At 41.0% G+C, this 18405-nt stretch overlaps 1 protein-coding gene across 4 annotated transcripts in view; it reads left to right on the top strand.

The window, feature by feature from the left end:
• Nucleotides 1-18405, top strand: part of LOC128649424 (adhesion G-protein coupled receptor G1) — a 209359-nt gene that overhangs the window by 27188 nt on the left and 163766 nt on the right. The gene's annotated exons all lie outside the window — the stretch shown is intronic.

Genomic DNA, 18405 nt, shown 5'->3' with positions numbered 1-18405 from the left:
TCTTGTTTCACTTAGGACATGTAGTTTTAGGATATATTTTAACTGACTTCTCTTGTCAATCTGACTTTGTTCTTTGGTAACCTTTGTTTAAAAGCATATCTATGTAGGCTTAGAAGCAGCAATGCACTACTGTGAGCTAGCTGGTTATTGGTGACTCTACACATTTGCCTCTTGCATTGAGTCAAAAAATGTGTGCAGCTAACTCCAATTGTTGCACTGGAGTTTACTATAACTATTAGTGTACTTGTTAAACACATGCTTATACACAAACAACAGTGCAATTATTAAATGCTGGAACACTTTCAAGTATTGCACGTTTGTGTCCCTTTAAAGAGCCATAATAGTTAAAAAATACAAGCTCTAATTCATTAGAGAAGAAGACTAGAGACCCTGTAAGGGGTTAAACACACAGTAGAAGTACACTCAGGACCCCCAGAGTACTGATGATATAATCATCAGAGCTAGTCACACGCCTCAGCTGTGTAACTATCATCAGCTATTTCTGCAGTGCTTCTACTGTGCGTTTAACCCCTTTTACGGGTGGCTAAACACACTGTAGTGCAGGGTTGCTAAACTTGCTAGAATTAAAATGGCAGGATCTAATGAATTAGAGAGAGTAACTTTTGACTGTTATATCCCTTTAATGTTTATGTATCCCCAGTGAAAATGTAAAAGTAATTTTACCTTGCTATAAGCAACAGTATCCTCCCACTCCTTTAACACACTCTGGCTGGACCATCACTAACCTAATATCTCTCTCTCCTTCAGCTTGAATTGAAACACATTCTCTCCCAAAACTCAGAGAAAATACACAGATTTTTCCACTCAGCTGCTTCATCTGCCCTCTAACTTACTACAGGTAGCCTTCTGGAAAACAGCTTCCTTCCCACCCCAAGCTCATTTCCTCATTTATAGATAGTCTCCCACACAACTTTCACTCTCCTGAAATGACAGGTGCAAACACTGATCAGCACATCCTTCCATTCCCATAACCCTATAGAATACACAGTACTTTTGCTATATTATGTTTCATATACCTTTTGTTCCCTTATGCAATTGTTACAGTAATTCTGTGTCTTATGTTTTTAACTGGTTTCCAATTCTGTAAAAATGCTCAATATATTCATATTCCATTTTGCTACCCTTTGTCTCTATAACAAACTACACTATTCAATTACTCCTTCTCCCTCTCCACCTGCACTGTTCATTAGCCCATCTCTCTTAAACTCTTCTACTTACTTTTCTACTCATGAACTTTACCTATTCCTAAACACTCTCTCTACCCCCTGCAGCTCATCTCAAAAGCAGTCTCACTACTGCAAATCTGTATCTCATCTCATGTCACTCTCCCTCTTGCTTCTACTTACTGCTGGTGACATCTCCCCTAATCCTGGTCCCCAACCACTGACAAGACGTGCACATCCATGTGTACCATCCCATAGACTCAGAAAACAAAACTCTGCACACCTTACTCACATTCCTCTTGCATCTAAAGCCACTACCCCTTTCACTTGTGCACTCTGGAACTCTCGCTCTGTTTGCAACAAACTCACTTCTATACATGACCTCTTCATCTCCCGCTCCCTCAACCTTCTGGCCCTAACAGAAACCTGGCTCTCTCCCCTAGACACAGCATTCAGTGCTGCTCTGTCATATGAGGGTCTCCACTTCAGCCACAATCCTAGGTCTGGTAACAGACAAGGAGGTGGTGTAGGTATTTTTCTTTCCTTTTGTTGCACCTTTCAACAAATACATCCTATCTCTTCCCTCACTTTTCCCTTATTCGAAACCCACATGATTCGCTTATTCTCCCCTCTCTCTGTACGTGTTGCAGTCATATACTGACCCCCTGGCTCCTCAACTCAATTTCTAGATCACTTGGCTGCCTGGCTACCCTATTTCCTTTCCTCAGACACCCCTGCCCTCATTCTTGGCGACTTCAACATCCCCCTTAACAATCCCACTGCCTCATCTGCTAAACAACTTCTGCAACTCACTTCCTCTTTTGGTTTGTCACAATGGACCGATTCTCCCACTCACAAAGACGGTCACTCTCTTGACCTGATCTTTAGCTATCGATGCACTCTCTCAAACTTCTCAAACTCCCCTTTTCTCTTGTTAAGTGTATCCAGTCCACGGATCATCCATTACTTGTGGGATATTCTCCTTCCCAACAGGAAGTTGCAAGAGGATCACCCACAGCAGAGCTGCTATATAGCTCCTCCCCTCACTGCCATACCCAGTCATTCTCTTGCAACTCTCAACAAAGATGGACGTAGTAAGAGGAGAGTGGTGTATTATAGTTAGTTTTTTAACTTCAATCAAAAGTTTGTTATTTTTAAATGGTACCGGAGTGTACTGTTTATCTCAGGCAGTATTTAGAAGAAGAATCTGCCTGCATTTTCTATGATCTTAGCAGAAGTAACTAAGATCCATGGCTGTTCTCACATATTCTGAGGAGTGAGGTAACTTCAGAGAGGGAATGGCGTGCAGGTTTTCCTGCAATAAGGTATGTGCAGTTAATATATTTCTAGGGATGGAATTTGCTAGAAAAATGCTGCTGATACCGGATTAATGTAAGTTAAGCCTTAAATGCAGTGATAGCGACTGGTATCAGGCTTATTAACAGAGATACATACTCTTATAAAAGTGTAATATAAAACGTTTGCTGGCATGTTAATTGTTTTTATATATGTTTGGTGACAAAACTTATTGGGGCCTAGTTTTTTTCCACATGGCTGCTTTGATTTTTGCCTAGTAACAGGCTTTCCACTGTTGCAATATGAGTGGGAAGGGCCTATTTTAGTGCTTTTCTGTGCAGCTAAAAATACTGACAGAGACATTCAGCTTCCCTCTCCATGATACAGGACATCTCTGAAGGGCTCAAAAGGCTTCAAAGTCGTGTTTGAGGAGGGTAACAATCACAGTAGACTGTGGCAGTTGTTGTGACTGTGTTTAAAAAACGTTTTTGTCATTTATTATTCTGTTTTTGTTATTAAGGGGTTAATCATCCATTTGCAAGTGGGTGCGATGCTCTGTTGACTTGTTACATACACTGTAAAAATTTTGTTAGTGTAACTGCCTTTTTTCACTGTTATTTCAAATTTTGTCAAAATTAGTTTCTCTTAAAGGCACAGTAACGTTTTTTATATTGCTTGTTAACTTGCTTTAAAGTGTTTTCCAAGCTTGCTAGTCTCATTGCTAGTCTGTACAAACATGTCTGAAACAGAGGATACTTGTTCATTATGTTTAAAAGCCATGGTGGAGCCCCATAGGAGAATGTGTACTAAATGTATTGATTTCACCTTAAACAGTAAAGATCAGTCTTAATCTATAAAAGAATTGTCACCAGAGGGGTCTGTCGAGGGGGAAGTTATGCCGACTAACTCTCCCCACGTGTCGGACCCTTCGCCTCCCGCTCAAGGGACGCACGCTAATATGGCGCCAAGTACATCAGGGACGCCCATAGCGATTAATTTGCAGGACATGGCTGCAATCATGAATAATACCCTGTCAGAGGTATTATCCAGATTGCCTGAATTGAGAGGCAAGCGCGATAGCTCTGGGGTTAGACGAGATACAGAGCGCGTAGATGCTGTAAGAGCCATGTCTGATACTGCGTCACAATATGCAGAACCTGAGGACGGAGAGCTTCAGTCTGTGGGTGACATCTCTGAATCGGGGAGACCTGATTCAGAGATTTCTAATTTTAAATTTAAGCTTGAGAACCTCCGTGTATTGCTTGGGGAGGTATTAGCTGCTCTGAATGACTGTGACACAATTGCAGTGCCAGAGAAATTGTGTAGGCTGGATAAATACTATGCAGTGCCGGTGAGTACTGATGTTTTTCCAATACCTAAAAGGCTTACAGAAATTATTAGTAAGGAGTGGGATAGGCCCGGTGTGCCCTTTTCCCCACCTCCTATATTTAGAAAAATGTTTCCAATAGATGCCACTACACGGGACTTATGGCAGACTGTCCCTAAGGTGGAGGGAGCAGTTTCTACTTTAGCAAAGCGTACCACTACCCCGGTTGAGGACAGTTGTGCTTTTTAAGATCCAATGGATAAAAAAATTAGAGAGTTACCTTAAGAAAATGTTTATTCAACAAGGTTTTATTTTACAGCCCCTTGCATGCATTGCGCCTGTCACTGCTGCGGCGGCATTCTGGTTTGAGGCCCTGGAAGAGGCCATCCATACAGCTCCATTGACTGAAATTGTTGACAAGCTTAGAACTCTTAAGCTAGCTAACTCATTTGTTTCTGATGCCATTGTTCATTTGACTAAACTAACGGCTAAGAATTCCGGATTCGCCATCCAGGCGCGTAGGGCGCTATGGCTCAAATCCTGGTCAGCTGATGTGACTTCAAAGTCTAAATTACTCAACATTCCTTTCAAGGGGCAGACCTTATTCGGGCCTGGTTTGAAAGAAATTATTGCTGACATTACTGGAGGTAAGGGTCATACCCTTCCTCAGGACAGGGCCAAATCAAAGGCCAAACAGTATAATTTTCGTGCCTTTCAAAATTTCAAGGCAGGTGCAGCATCAACTTCCTCTGCTTCAAAACAAGAGGGAACTTTTGCTCAATCCAAGCAGGCCTGGAAACCTAACCAGTCCTGGAACAAGGGCAAGCAGGCCAGAAAGCCTGCTGCTGCCTCTAAGACAGCATGAAGGAGTGGCCCCTATCCGACAACGGATCTAGTAGGGGGCAGACTCTCTCTCTTCGCCCAGGCGTGGGCAAGAGATGTTCAGGATCCCTGGGCGTTGGAGATCATATCTCAGGGATATCTTCTGGACTTCAAAGCTTCTCCTCCACAAGGGAGATTTCACCTTTCAAGATTATCTGCAAACAGATAAAGAAAGAGGCATTCCTAAGATGCGTACAAGATCTCCTTGTAATGGGAGTGATCCATCCAGTTCCGCAGACGGAACAAGGACAGGGGTTTTATTCAAATCTGTTTGTGGTTCCCAAAAAGAGGGAACCTTCAGACCAATTTTGGATTTAAAGATCCTAAACAAATTCCTCAGAGTTCCGTCATTCAAGATGGAAACCAATCGAACCATTTTACCCATGATCCAAGAGGGTCAGTACATGACCACAGTGGACTTAAAGGATGCCTACTTTCACATTCCGATTCACAAGAATCATCATCAGTTCCTGAGGTTTGCCTTTCTAGACAGGCATTACCAATTTGTAGCTCTTCCATTCGGGTTGGCTACAGCCCTAAGAATTTTTACAAAGGTTCTGGGCTCACTTCTGGCGGTCCTAAGACCGCGAGGTATAGCGGTGGCTGCTTACCTGGATGATATCCTGATACAGGCGTCAAGCTTTCAAATTGCCGAATCTCATACAGAGATAGTTCTGGCATTCCTGAGGTTGCATGGGTGGAAAGTGAACGAAGAAAAGAGTTCTCTATCTCCTCTCACGAGGGTTTCCTTCCTAGGGACTCTAATAGATTCAGTAGAAATGAAAATTTACCTGACGGAGTCCAGGTTATCAAAACTTCTAAATGCTTGCCGTGTTCTTCACTCCATTCCGCGCCCCACATTGGCTCAGTGCATGGAAGTAATCGGCTTAATGGTAGCGGTGATGGACATAGTGCCATTCGCGCCTGCATCTCAGACCACTGCAATTATGCATGCTCAGTCAGTGGAATGGGGATTACACAGATTTGTCCCCTCTACTAAATCTGGATCAGGAAACCAGAGATTCTCTTCTCTGGTGGTTATCTCGAGCCCATCTGTCCAAGGGTATGACCTTTCGCAGACCGGATTGGACAATTGTAACAACAGATGCCAGCCTTCTAGGTTGGGGTGCAGTCTGTAACTCCCTGAAGGCTCAGGGTTCATGGACTCAGGAGGAGAAACTCCTCCCAATAAATATTCTGGAGTTAAGAGCAATATTCAATGCTTTTCTGGCTTGGCCTCAGCTAGCAACACTGAGGTTCATCAGATTTCAGTCGGACAACATCACGACTGTGGCTTACATCAACCATCAAGGGGGAACCAGGAGTTCCCTAGTGATGTCAGAAGTCTCCAAGATAATTCGCTGGGCAGAGACCCACCTGTCAGCGATCCATATCCCAGGTGTAGAGAACTGGGAGGCGGATTTTCTAAGTCATCAGACTTTTCATCCGGGGGAATGGGAACTCCATCCGGAGGTGTTTGCTCATTTGGTTCTCCGTTGGGGCAAACCAGAATTGGATCTCATGGCGTCTCGCCAGAACGCCAAGCTTCCTTGTTACGGATCCAGGTCCAGGGACCCAGAAGCGGCACTGATAGATGCTCTAGCAGCGCCTTGGTTCTTCAACCTGGCTTATGTATTTCCACCGTTTCCTCTGCTCCCTCGACTGATTGCCAAAATCAAACAGGAAAGAGCATCAGTGATATTGATAGCGCCTGCGTGGCCACGCAGGACCTGGTATGCAGACCTAGTGGACATGTAATCCTTTCCACCATGGACTCTGCCTCTGAGACAAGACCTTCTAATACCAGGTCCTTTCAATCATCCGAATCTACTTTCTCTGAGACTGAATGCATGGAGATTGAACGCTTGATCCTATCAAAGCGTGGCTTTTCCGAGTCAGTAATTGATACCTTAATACAGGCACGAAAGCCTGTCACCAGGAAAATTTACCACAAGATATGGCATAAATATCTTCATTGGTGTGAATCCAAGAATTACTCATGGAGTAGGGTTAGGATTCCTAGGATATTGTCCTTCCTCCAAGAGGGTTTGGACAAAGGATTATCAGCTAGTTTTTTAAAGGGACAGATTTCTGCTCTGTCTATTCTTTTACACAAGCGTCTGGCAGAAGTTCCAGACGTTCAGGCATTTTGTCAGGCTTTAGTTAGAATTAAGCCTGTGTTTAAACCTGTTGCTCCTCCATGGAGCTTAAACTTGGTTCTTAAAGTTCTTCAAGGGGTTCCGTTTGAACCCCTTCATTCTATTGATATCAAACTTCTTTCATGGAAAGTTCTTTTTCTGATGGCTATTTCCTCGGCTCGAAGAGTCTCTGAGTTATCTGCCTTACATTGTGATTCTCCTTATCTGATCTTTCATTCAGATAAAGTTGTTCTGCGTACAAAACCTGGGTTTTTACCTAAGGTGGTTTCTAACAAGAATATCAATCAAGAGATTGTTGTTCCATCATTATGTCCTAATCCTTCTTCAAAGAAGGAACGTTTTTTGCATAATCTAGACGTAGTCCGTGCCTTGAAGTTTTACTTACAGGCTGCTAAAGATTTTCGCCAAACATCTAACCTGTTTGTTGTTTACTCTGGACAGAGGAGAGGTCAGAAGGCCTCGGCAACCTCTCTTTCTTTTTGGCTTCGGAGTATAATCCGTTTAGCCTATGAGACTGCTGGACAGCAGCCTCCTGAAAGGATTACAGCTCATTCTACTAGAGCTGTGGCTTCCACCTGGGCCTTTAAAAATGAGGCCTCTGTTGAACAGATTTGCAAGGCTGCGACTTGGTCTTCGCTTCATACCTTTTCCAAATTTTACAAATTTGATACTTTTGCTTCATCGGAGGCTGTTTTTGGGAGAAAGGTTCTACAGGCAGTGGTTCCTTCCGTTTAAGTTCCTGCCTTGTCCCTCCTATCATCCGTGTACTTTAGCTTTGGTATTGGTATCCCACAAGTAATGGATGATCCGTGGACTGGATACACTTAACAAGAGAAAACATAATTTATGCTTACCTGATAAATTTATTTCTCTTGTAGTGTATCCAGTCCACGGCCCGCCCTGTCCTTTTCAGGCAGGTCTAAATTTTAATTAAACTACAGTCACCACTGCACCCTATGGTTTCTCCTTTCTCGGCTTGTTTCGGGTCAAATGACTGGATATGGCAGTGAGGGGAGGAGCTATATAGCAGCTCTGCTGTGGATGATCCTCTTGCAACTTCCTGTTGGGAAGGAGAATATCCCACAAGTAATGGATGATCCGTGGACTGGATACACTACAAGAGAAATAAATTTATCAGATAAGCATAAATTATGTTTTTCTCTTTCTGACCACCATCTCCTTACTTGCAACATATCATCCCTTCCTACAACTCTCCCTCCTTCTACTCCTCACACCAAACTTCACAGAAGCATTATGTCTTTAGATCAGCAACAACTTGCTAATTCCCTTAAACCGCTTCTCTCATCCTTCTCCTCCTTTTCCTGCCCTGAACAATCTATCTGCCACTATAATTCCACCCTTATATCCGTCCTTGACAATCTCGCCCCTCTTACCATTGCTCGGAAATCACACACTCATCCCCAGTCCTGGCTTACTCCTCTGACACGGTACCTACGCAGATGTTCCCGTACTGCTGAACGGCATTGGAGAAAATTGACTCAATCAGACATGAAATCAGCTCTCAACATAATTCCTTTCTCTCCCCCCTCAAACGCTCTCATTCAACCACAACCCTCATAACCTGAAACTTAGCTCATTCTCCCCTGTTACTGAGGAAGAAGTTTCGGCACTTATACTGAGCTCTCACCTCACTACCTGTCCCCTTGACCCTATCCCCTCACAGCTACTCCCCTCCCTATCTGCTACCCTTACCCCTATACTAACACACATTTTCAACCTCTCCCTCAGCACTGGTACATTTCCCTCATCGATGAAACATGCACTGGTCACACCTATCCTCAAAAAACCTTCCCTTGATCCTACCTCCCCATCCAAATACCGCCCTATTTCCCTCCTTCCTCTTGCTTCAAAGCTTCTCGAAAAACTAGTATATGCACGCCTATCCCATTTCTTTATGTTAAACTCTGGATTTCATCCCTATCACTCCACAGAGACAGCTATTGTTAAGGTCACCAACGACCTACTTACAGCAAAATCAAAAGGCCACTTCTCTCTGCTTATCCTCCTTGATCTGTCCGCAGCCTTTGACACTGTCGACCACCCTCTTTTGCTCCAAACCCTCCAATCCTTCGGCATCTGTAACACAGCCCTTTCGTGGCTCTCTTCCTACCTATCAAACCGTACCTTCAGTGTAGCCTTCTCTGGGGCCTCCTCTGCCCCGTCACCACTTTCTGTCGGAGTACCGCAAGGCTCTGTCCTCGGTCCCCTTCTCTTCTCAATCTATACGTCATCACTAGGCTCCCTAATTAAGTCCCATGGTTTCCAATATCATTTGTATGCTGACGACACCCAAATCTACTTCTCTGCACCAGACCTATCTCCTTCCTTGCTAACCCGTGTCACTAACTGTCTTTCTCACATCTCTTCCTGGATGTCCTCCCACTACCTCAAGCTAAATTTCTCCAAAAGTGAGCTCCTCATTTCCCGCCCTTCTTCCAAAATCTCCACCCCCAATATCTCTATAACTGTTGACAACTCCATCATTACCCCTACCCCGCATGCCCGATGTCTCATGGTCACATTTGACTCAGATCTTTCCTTCACTCCTCACATTCAGTCCTTGGCTAAAGCCTGCCGCTTCCACCTTAAAAACATCTCCAAAATTAGACACTTCCTTACACAAGATACAACTAAGATTTTAATACACTCTCTCATTCTTTCCCACCTTGATTACTGCAACTCTGTCCTCTCTGGTCTCCCCACCTGCCGCCTAGCTCCCTTACAATCCATAATGAATGCCTCTGCCAGGCTCATCTTCCTTACACGTCACTCTTCATCTGCTGCTCCTCTCTGCCAATCCCTTCACTGGCTTCCTTTTGCCTCTAGGATCAAACACAACATTCTCACTCTGACATACAAAGCCCTCAACTGCACTGCTCCCCCCTATATCTCAGACCTTGTCTCCAGATACTCTCCCTCCCGTCCCCTTCGCTCTGCTCATGACCTCCTACTCTCCTCCTCTCTGGTTACCTCATCGCACTCCCGTTTACAGGACTTCTCCAGACTGGCTCCCATCTTGTGGAACTCTCTGCCTCGCCCCACAAGACTCTCCCCTAGTTTTGAAAGCTTCAAGTCTCCCTAAAGACTCTACTGTTCAAGGATGCATACAACCTATGCTAACCTTAATTTATACCAGTTCCACTCCTCCATTGCTATCCCCTGAACCCCCTTAGCATGTAAGCCTAAGAGTCCAGCTGTTTGTAGATCACCTTCTTAAGAGTGGATTACAACAGGGCCCTCTACCCATCTGATCCTATTAATTGTTTTGTTGTACTCCCCTTTGTTTATAGCGCTGCGGAATCTGTTGGCGCTCTACAAATAACCGATAATAATAACAATAGAGGGATGTGCATTTATTTTGGCAATTTAAACTTAGGTTAGATGTTCTTACATGTATAAACAGAGCAATCAGTGGTGGAACATGAGATTTATACGTTAGTTTATGTGAGACAAATCTAAGTTCACATAGAATTTACATTACACTTATGTGCCTCTCAACAGAAGGTCATAGAGAAAATAGAAACCAAGGGTGAACTACTAAAACGGTGTATGGCGTTAAATACACAGTGTACAAGGAAATACATCTTCTAAGGGACTTTCATTATTTATTTATTTATTTATTTTTGCTCTCTTTTGCTGTAATTTAATTATAACAGTTGTGGGCTTTCCAGTTTTAAGAACTCAAAGTGCACATTGTAGGCTTTAATAGCCTAAAATTGCCACATATTTGTCCTTAAGGGGATAGCAAGGTCAGAATTGAAATGTGCTTGGTTACATTTACATTTTAAATAGAATAATTTTTGCAATATATTAGCAAAAATTCTTCTAGTAAAAGTTATTAGTTTCCTCCCCAGCAGCATACGCACATATGCTGTGAGGGCCTGTGCACTAGTATTTAAACACCACACCTTCTCACTATCCCAGAGAAAGTCAGCAGTGGCTTGCATGACACAAATGAAGTATACGCTAATGCGGTACACACCACTACAAGCTAGCTAGCCAAATTACACCCACAACTTGCCTTATTTGTAGAAGCCAATCCAAGCTTGATTCTGCAGACATCAAGGCTAATCATTGTTGTAATTTTAGTATAAAGTGCATTGTTTTGCAGTTGTTATCAGTTAAAGCCAATTAAAAAAGTGGTTGTTACCATTCTTCTCACCTTGTTCTATAATAGTGGCTTAAAAGGACACTTAACACAATTTTTTTCTTTAATGATTCAGATAGAGCATGCAATTTTAAGCAACTTTCTAATTTACTCCTTTAATCAATTTTTCTTTGTTCTCTTGCTATCTTTATTTAAAAAGCAGGAATGTGATATAGAAGCTTGCCCATTTTTGGTTGAGAAACTGGGTTATGCTTGCTTATTGGTGGGTAAGTGTCAGCCTCCATTAAGCAAGCTCTATCCATGGTGCTGAACCTAAAATGGGCTGGCTGCTAAGATTTACAATCATGATTTTCAAATAAAGATAGCAAGAGAACAAAGAAAATTTGATAATAGGAGTAAATTATAAAGTTGCTTAAAATTGCATGCTCTATCTGAATCGTGAAAGAAAAAACTTGGGTTCAGTGTCCCTTTAAATTCACTAACAGCCTATCCAGCCCCTCTGTATGTTGGAGGCTTTCTCAAGAGCTATCACATCTCAATTCTTCAGTCTCATTAACAGAAGAATAGGTGAGGCTGGGGAGAATGTTAGTGAATGTAGACCCATGTCACAGTTTGCTTGAATTTTTGTGCTATCTGTAGTTTGAACGTTAAAGAGACATGATGATGCTAATAGATTATAGCTTTTTAAACAACTTTCCAATTTACTTATATTATACATTTAGTTTCATTCTCTTGTTATCCTTTGTTGAACTAGCAGCAATTCACAACTACGAGCTAACTGAACATAATGGTAAGCCAATGACAAGAAGCATATTTGTGCAGCCACCAATCAGGATCTAGCTCCCAGCTCCTGAGCCTACCCAGGTATTCTTTTTAACATAGGATACCAATGAACTAAGCAAATTAGGTAATAGACGTAAATCGGAAGATTGTTTACATTTGTATTCTCTTATCAGAATCATGAAGGAAACATTTGGGGTTTCATGTTTTTTTTAATATACACAGTATGTGTAGTAATGCAGTAATACCATATGGAAGAATGTTGTTGATTAAAGCAATACTCCTGTCAAAATTAAACTTTCATGATTCAGATAGAGCAGGCAATTTTAAGCAACTTTCTAATTTGCTCCTATTATCACGTTTTCTTTGTTCTCATGGTATCTTTATTTGAAAAAGCAAGAATTTAAGCATAGGAGCCGGACCATTTTTGGTAGCCACCAATCAGTAAGCTCTACCCAGGGGCTGAACCAAAAATGGGCCGGCTTCTAAGCTTACATTCAAATAAAGATACCAAGAAAACAGAGAAAAATTGATAATAGGAGTAAATTAGAAAGTTGCTTAAAATTACATGTTCTATCTGAATTATGAAACTTTAATTTTGACTAGACTATTCCTTTAAGTTGAGACATATTTTAGTGGTATGAGAAATGTTATATAACACGTTAAATTCTAAGGGGTTAACACATTTCCCACATTGACCAGCGTATGCAACAGGTCCAATAAATGTGCAGATGGTCTGTTGTGTTCACATCCTTTTCAGCAGAGGTGAGAAATGTTAGGAACATTTCTGCAAATCTGCATGGGTGCTTACATTTAACCTGTTTGGAGTGTGAAATACAGCAGTATTATATGTAGTGTTTCCATCTCAGGCTTCCTCTGAATATTCTTTTTAAATATCTCTTTAATGGTAGCAACCTTGAGGTTGTAATAAAAAATAAATATATATATATATATATATATATATATGTGTGTGTGTGAATATTGCTTTTTCCCTTGAAATAAGCTTCACCAATAAGCAAATCAAACCTGTCTTCTGCTGATGAGTTAATAAACTCGAAACAGCTGTCCAGAAGTGGTTTGCTTTTGGTGCATCTACTCGATAAAGGGGACCATTGTGGTAAACACAGTACTGGAAGCAAAAAGCATAAGATATTGTATCTCTAATTTGCATATCTTACCCAGAGGTCTCTGGTGCATTGGTAACAATGTATACAGAAAACTTGCGGGCAAAAGCTAAAGTGCGAATACTTGCCTAGATGTGCTAATTGGCTATGCAATAATTATATTGCTCTTATACACAGTGTATGTATGTGTGTGTGTATGTATATATATATATATATATATATATATATATATATATATATATATATATATATATATATATATATTTATATATACCGTATATGTTAAGAGAGAGCTATAGTCCTGCAGCATCTAAAATGCTGAGCTGGTCCCGCACAGGACACATCAGGTGATTGGTGGTTGTGTGGGTATGCTTCTCCTGATTTGCTCACTGCTCAGGAGTGGCATTGCATTGCAACTCCTGGGTGGGACTTTAGTTATGTGTGTAAACTCTTTGGGGTGGTCTGAAACACAGTGGCGAGCATTAGTGCAATAATATAAAGCTATAACTCATTATAGCGTTTTATTATCGCACAAGTATGTCCCTTTAGTATAAACAAATTCAATGGAGCCTCTGGCCTTTTCTTTGTCTCAGTAACAAAATCCTTTGAATATCTGAGACTTGTATGGAAAGTTCTTGACCTGTGTTTAATAAAGAGATTTAAATATAATGTGTACATTGCTTGAGGTATTTACTTTTATGAAAGTAGTGAGGGTTGGTTTTACCAGTTCTTTTAAAAACAGATGAAACCTGGGAATGCCCTTGGGATGAAAGTGAAATGGGCAGTCACTAATTGTTGAAGCGTAAGGTGATCTGGTAAAGCATCTGGCTCGTTAGCACCCTGATAGCGTATAGTTCCTTTTTTTTGTTTTTTTTTTATAACAAAGAAACAGTAGTTGCATTTGAATTATATTGAAAGGGAGAAAATAACAATGGAAGTGACTAGTCTTTGTAATATTTATGTTTTTTTATTTTTATTTTGTTAACATTCAGTTAATCATTTTCAGTAACAGAATGGAATGTATACTAAATTCTAAATAAAGGATAGAGATTATTGTAGTTTGCAGAATTTATTTCCAAAAATAAGAAAAAAAAAGAAAATTTTAAAATTTGGTGAAGGGATTCTGTATTTAAGGGATAAAGTAAAGTCAAATGTTCATGATTTAGATAGAGCATTAAATCTTTAGCATCTTTCCATATTACTTCTATTATTAAATTTGTGTTTTTGCATCCTTTGTTGAAAAGCAGGCTCAGGAGCTAGCTGAACACATCTGGTGAGCCAATTATGAGGCATATATGTTCATCCATCAATCACCAGATAGCTCTCAGTAGTACTTTGTTGCTCCTTAGCCTGCTCTTTAAAGTGAATGTCAATTTTGATGCTAAAGTGCCCGGTTTTTAAAAATTCGAATAAAAACAGGGGCACTTTAATTCATCAAAATTTACATTTCACTCCTGTTGAGAATAAAAACCTTACCTTTTAATCTTCACAGCAGCTCCAGCTTCCTCCGCCCGTCGCAAAGCCTCTTCCTGGGTCTAAAATGAGGAATCCGGCTTCCTCTAATCACGGCGTTGAATCAGACACTGATTCCCCCGGGGGGGAAGCCGTGATTGGAGGATGACCTATCCATCATTTCTGACGTCAGAAGTGGCTTGCAACGACCGGAGGAAGATGAATCAAAATTTACATTCACTTTAACGAAGTATACGAAGAAAACAAAGTTGTTTAAAATTCATACTGTGTCCAAATCATGTTTCATTTTGACTTTAAAACACTGGCTTAAAAAACACGGAGTCTCTGTTCTGTGCACAATATTGTAAGACAGACTGCTTCAGTTTGTTTTAGTTTAAAAATAATAATTACTTTTTTTACCCATACCCTAGTTTTGCATAACCAACATTGTTATATTAATATCAGTCATTTCTGTGGTTACCTTCTATCTAAGCCTCTGCAGACTGCCCTTATCTCAGTGCTTTTTACAATCTTGCAGTTTAGCCATTCAGTGTTAGTTCTTGTATAACAATTATCATTCTCTACAGGAGTGAACACAATGTTATCTATATGGCACACATGAACTAGTACTGTCTGGCTGTTGTGCAAAATTTAAAAAAGCTAATAAAAAGCACTGAACTAAGAGACAGGCTGCAGGGGCTTAGAAACAGGCACACTTAGGCCCCAATTTATCAAGGTCTGTCGAACCTGATCCGACAGTGCGGATCAGGTCCGACAGACTTTGCAGAATACAGCGAGCAATACGCTCGCCGTATTCAGCATTGCACCAGCAGCTGACAAGAGCTGCTGGTGCAACGCCGCCCCCTGCAGACTTGCGGTCAATAGGCCGCCAGCAGGGGGGTGTCAAATCAACTAGATCAGGTTGATTTCCGGCGATGTCTGTCCGCCTGCTCAGAGCAGGCGGACAGGTTATGGAGCAGCGGGCTTTGTGACCGCTGCTTCATAATTGCTGTTTCTGGCGAGTCTGAAGACTCGCCAGAAACACGGGGCATCAAGCTCCATACGGAGCTTGATAAATATGCCCCTTAGAGGTTATAAAGTATATTAATATAATAATGTTGGTTATACAAAGCTGGGGAAAGGGTTGTAAATGCGTTATCTATCTTTTTAAGCAATACAAAAATCAAGTTGACTGTCTTTTTAATTGTAACTAGCCTTTGATATATCTACTGGATTTCACTGTAAGAACTGTCTGTGTCCAGTAGCTATAAAAACCCTGCAACAAGTAATAAGTAATGATATCCCTATATGTTGCAGCTAGGGTAATATCTGTGTATTAACAGATGGATCCTGAATTAGCTTGGTTGTTGTGTGTGGTAGGGGTTATTCCGGGTTAATGGGTTTGTAGCAGTAAGGATTAATTGGTGTATTTAATAGGTTAAGGGTAAATTATAGTGTGATTAGATGAGGAGAGATCCGGTGACAAAGGTGTTAATTGTAGCCGTGAGTAGATATAGAACACTGTCAGTTGATACGCACGGCTATTGGTTTAGAGGTGGAAAAATCACCTCATTGAAGAAGAGCGTTGTGCCATGGGTGGCGTAATTCTATAAACATTTTCACGCTATAGTTCTCAGTTTTTTTCTCGCCAGTTAAAAGTTGGTTAGTTTTCAGTAAAATACTCAAAACAATAATTACTCTGAAAGGAAACCCTGTGCATACGAATTACAGCATATTTAATACAGTGCACTAAAAACAGCGTACATTTATTTTGTATTACGCATAATATTCAACTTAAAAAAAACGCCCTCCAGTGCGAACTTCTACCTAGCAGGGAGATCTCAATATTTGTATGGCAGACATCTTCCCACTCACAGGGACAGCCCATTTTTTAGTACCATCCCATGAGGGCTGCCCTTGCGAGTGTTGGTGTGGAAAACTACTCAAAGACCAGCGAATTTTATAAAGTAAAGTAAGAATAATAGTTGTTACTAAAGAAGTACTGTTTTATATCCCTTTAATTGCTGTTGGGGGTCAGTGCAGCCTGGGAAGGTTTGGTAGGGTCATAAAACTCCACAGTTTTATCAGGAAACACTGGCATCTATGTATTTAACTATCAGTGTTTACTCAATGGCGGATAGACGTGTCTGTTTCATTTGATATGCCATACATGTGGTTTATGCCTGTACCAGGTGGTAAAACACCAGTCATAAAAAATTATCAACAAGGGTCAGCGATGTCATATCAGCAACTTTAAGTTAAACGATTACAAACCTTTGGGGGTTTTTTGTCACCAGCGGACCACAAATTTCAGATAACATACATAAATAAATCCTAAAATACCTCATTTCTTCTGTTATGTGTGATCAGTCCACGGGTCATCATTACTTCTGGGATATTATCTGCTCCCCCACAGGAAGTGCAAGAGGATTCACCCAGCAGAGTTGCCATACAGCTCCTCCCCTCTACGTCACCTCCAGTCATTCTCTTGCACCCAAAGACTAGATAGGAGGTGTGAGAGGACTATGGTGATTATACTTAGTTTTTAGAACTTCAATCAAAAGTTTGTTATTTTACAATAGCACCGGAGCGTGTTATTACCTCTCTGGCAGAGTTTGAAGAAGAATCTACCAGAGTTTTTCTTATGATTTTAACCGGAGTAGTTAAGATCATATTGCTGTTTCTCGGCCATCTGAGGGAGGTAAAAGCTTCAGATCAGGGGACAGCGGGCAGTTGAATCTGCATTGAGGTATGTCGCAGTTGTTATTTTCTGAATGGAATTGATGAAAAAATCCTGCCATACCGTTATAATGAACATGTATGTATACTCTACACTTTAGTATTCTGGGGATGGTATTTCACCGGAATTACTCTGTAAAAGTACATTAAACCTTTTATTAGGTATTTTTCATGTTAAACGTTTTTGCTGGAATGTAGAATCGTTTGCATTAATGAGGTACTGAGTGAATAAGTATTTGGGCATTATTTTCCACTTGGCAGTTTGCTTGTGTTAATTATGACAGTTTCGTTTCTCTCTCACTGCTGTGTGTGAGAGGGAGGGGCCGTTTTTGGCGCTCTTTGCTACGCATCAAAAATTTCCAGTCAGTTTTTCTGCATGAGCCGGTTCATCTCTAACAGAACTCAGGGGTCTTCAAACTTCTTTGAAGGGAGGTAGATTCTCTCAGCAGAGCTGTGAGACTTATATAGTGACTGTGATTTAAAACGTCGTTTAAAATTTAATTAGTGTTATTTTACTAATGGGAACAAACCTTTGCTAAAAAGTTGTGTTGTTTGTTAAGAGTGATGCTATAACTGTTTTTCAGTTCATTATTTCAACTGTCATTTAATCGTTTAGTGCTTCTTGAGGCACAGTACGTTTTTATTAAATAAAATTGTAACCGAGTTGCATGTTTATTGCTAGTGTGTTAAACATGTCTGATTCAGAGGAAGATACCTGTGTCATTTGTTCCAATGCCAAGGTGGAGCCCAATAGAAATTTATGTACTAACTGTATTGATGCTACCTTAAATAAAAGCCAATCTGTACAAATTGAACAAATTTCACCAAACAGCGAGGGGAGAGTTATGCCGACTAACTCGCCTCACGTGTCAGTACCTGCATCTCCCGCCCGGGAGGTGCGTGATATTATGGCGCCTAGTACATCTGGGCAGCCATTACAGATAACATTACAAGATATGGCTACTGTTATGACTGAAGTTTTGGCTAAATTACCAGAACTAAGAGGCAAGCGTGATCACTCTGGGGTGAGAACAGAGTGCGCTGATAATTCTAGGGCCATGTCTGATACTGCGTCACAGCTTGCAGAGCATGAGGACGGAGAGCTTCATTCTGTAGGTGACGGTTCTGATCCAAACAGATTGGATTCAGATATTTCAAATTTTAAATTTAAATTGGAAAACCTCCGTGTATTACTAGGGGAGGTCTTAGCAGCTCTCAACGATTGTAACGCTGTTGCAATACCAGAGAAAATGTGTAGGTTGGATAAATACTTTGCGGTACCGGCGAGTACTGACGTTTTTCCTATACCTAAGAGATTAACTGAAATTGTTAC

Source organism: Bombina bombina, chromosome 1 (assembly GCF_027579735.1).
Source record: "Bombina bombina isolate aBomBom1 chromosome 1, aBomBom1.pri, whole genome shotgun sequence".
Classification (NCBI taxonomy): domain Eukaryota; kingdom Metazoa; phylum Chordata; class Amphibia; order Anura; family Bombinatoridae; genus Bombina; species Bombina bombina.
The sequence above is the reverse complement of the archived record's forward strand: the minus strand, read 5'-3'. Positions and strand labels throughout refer to the sequence as shown.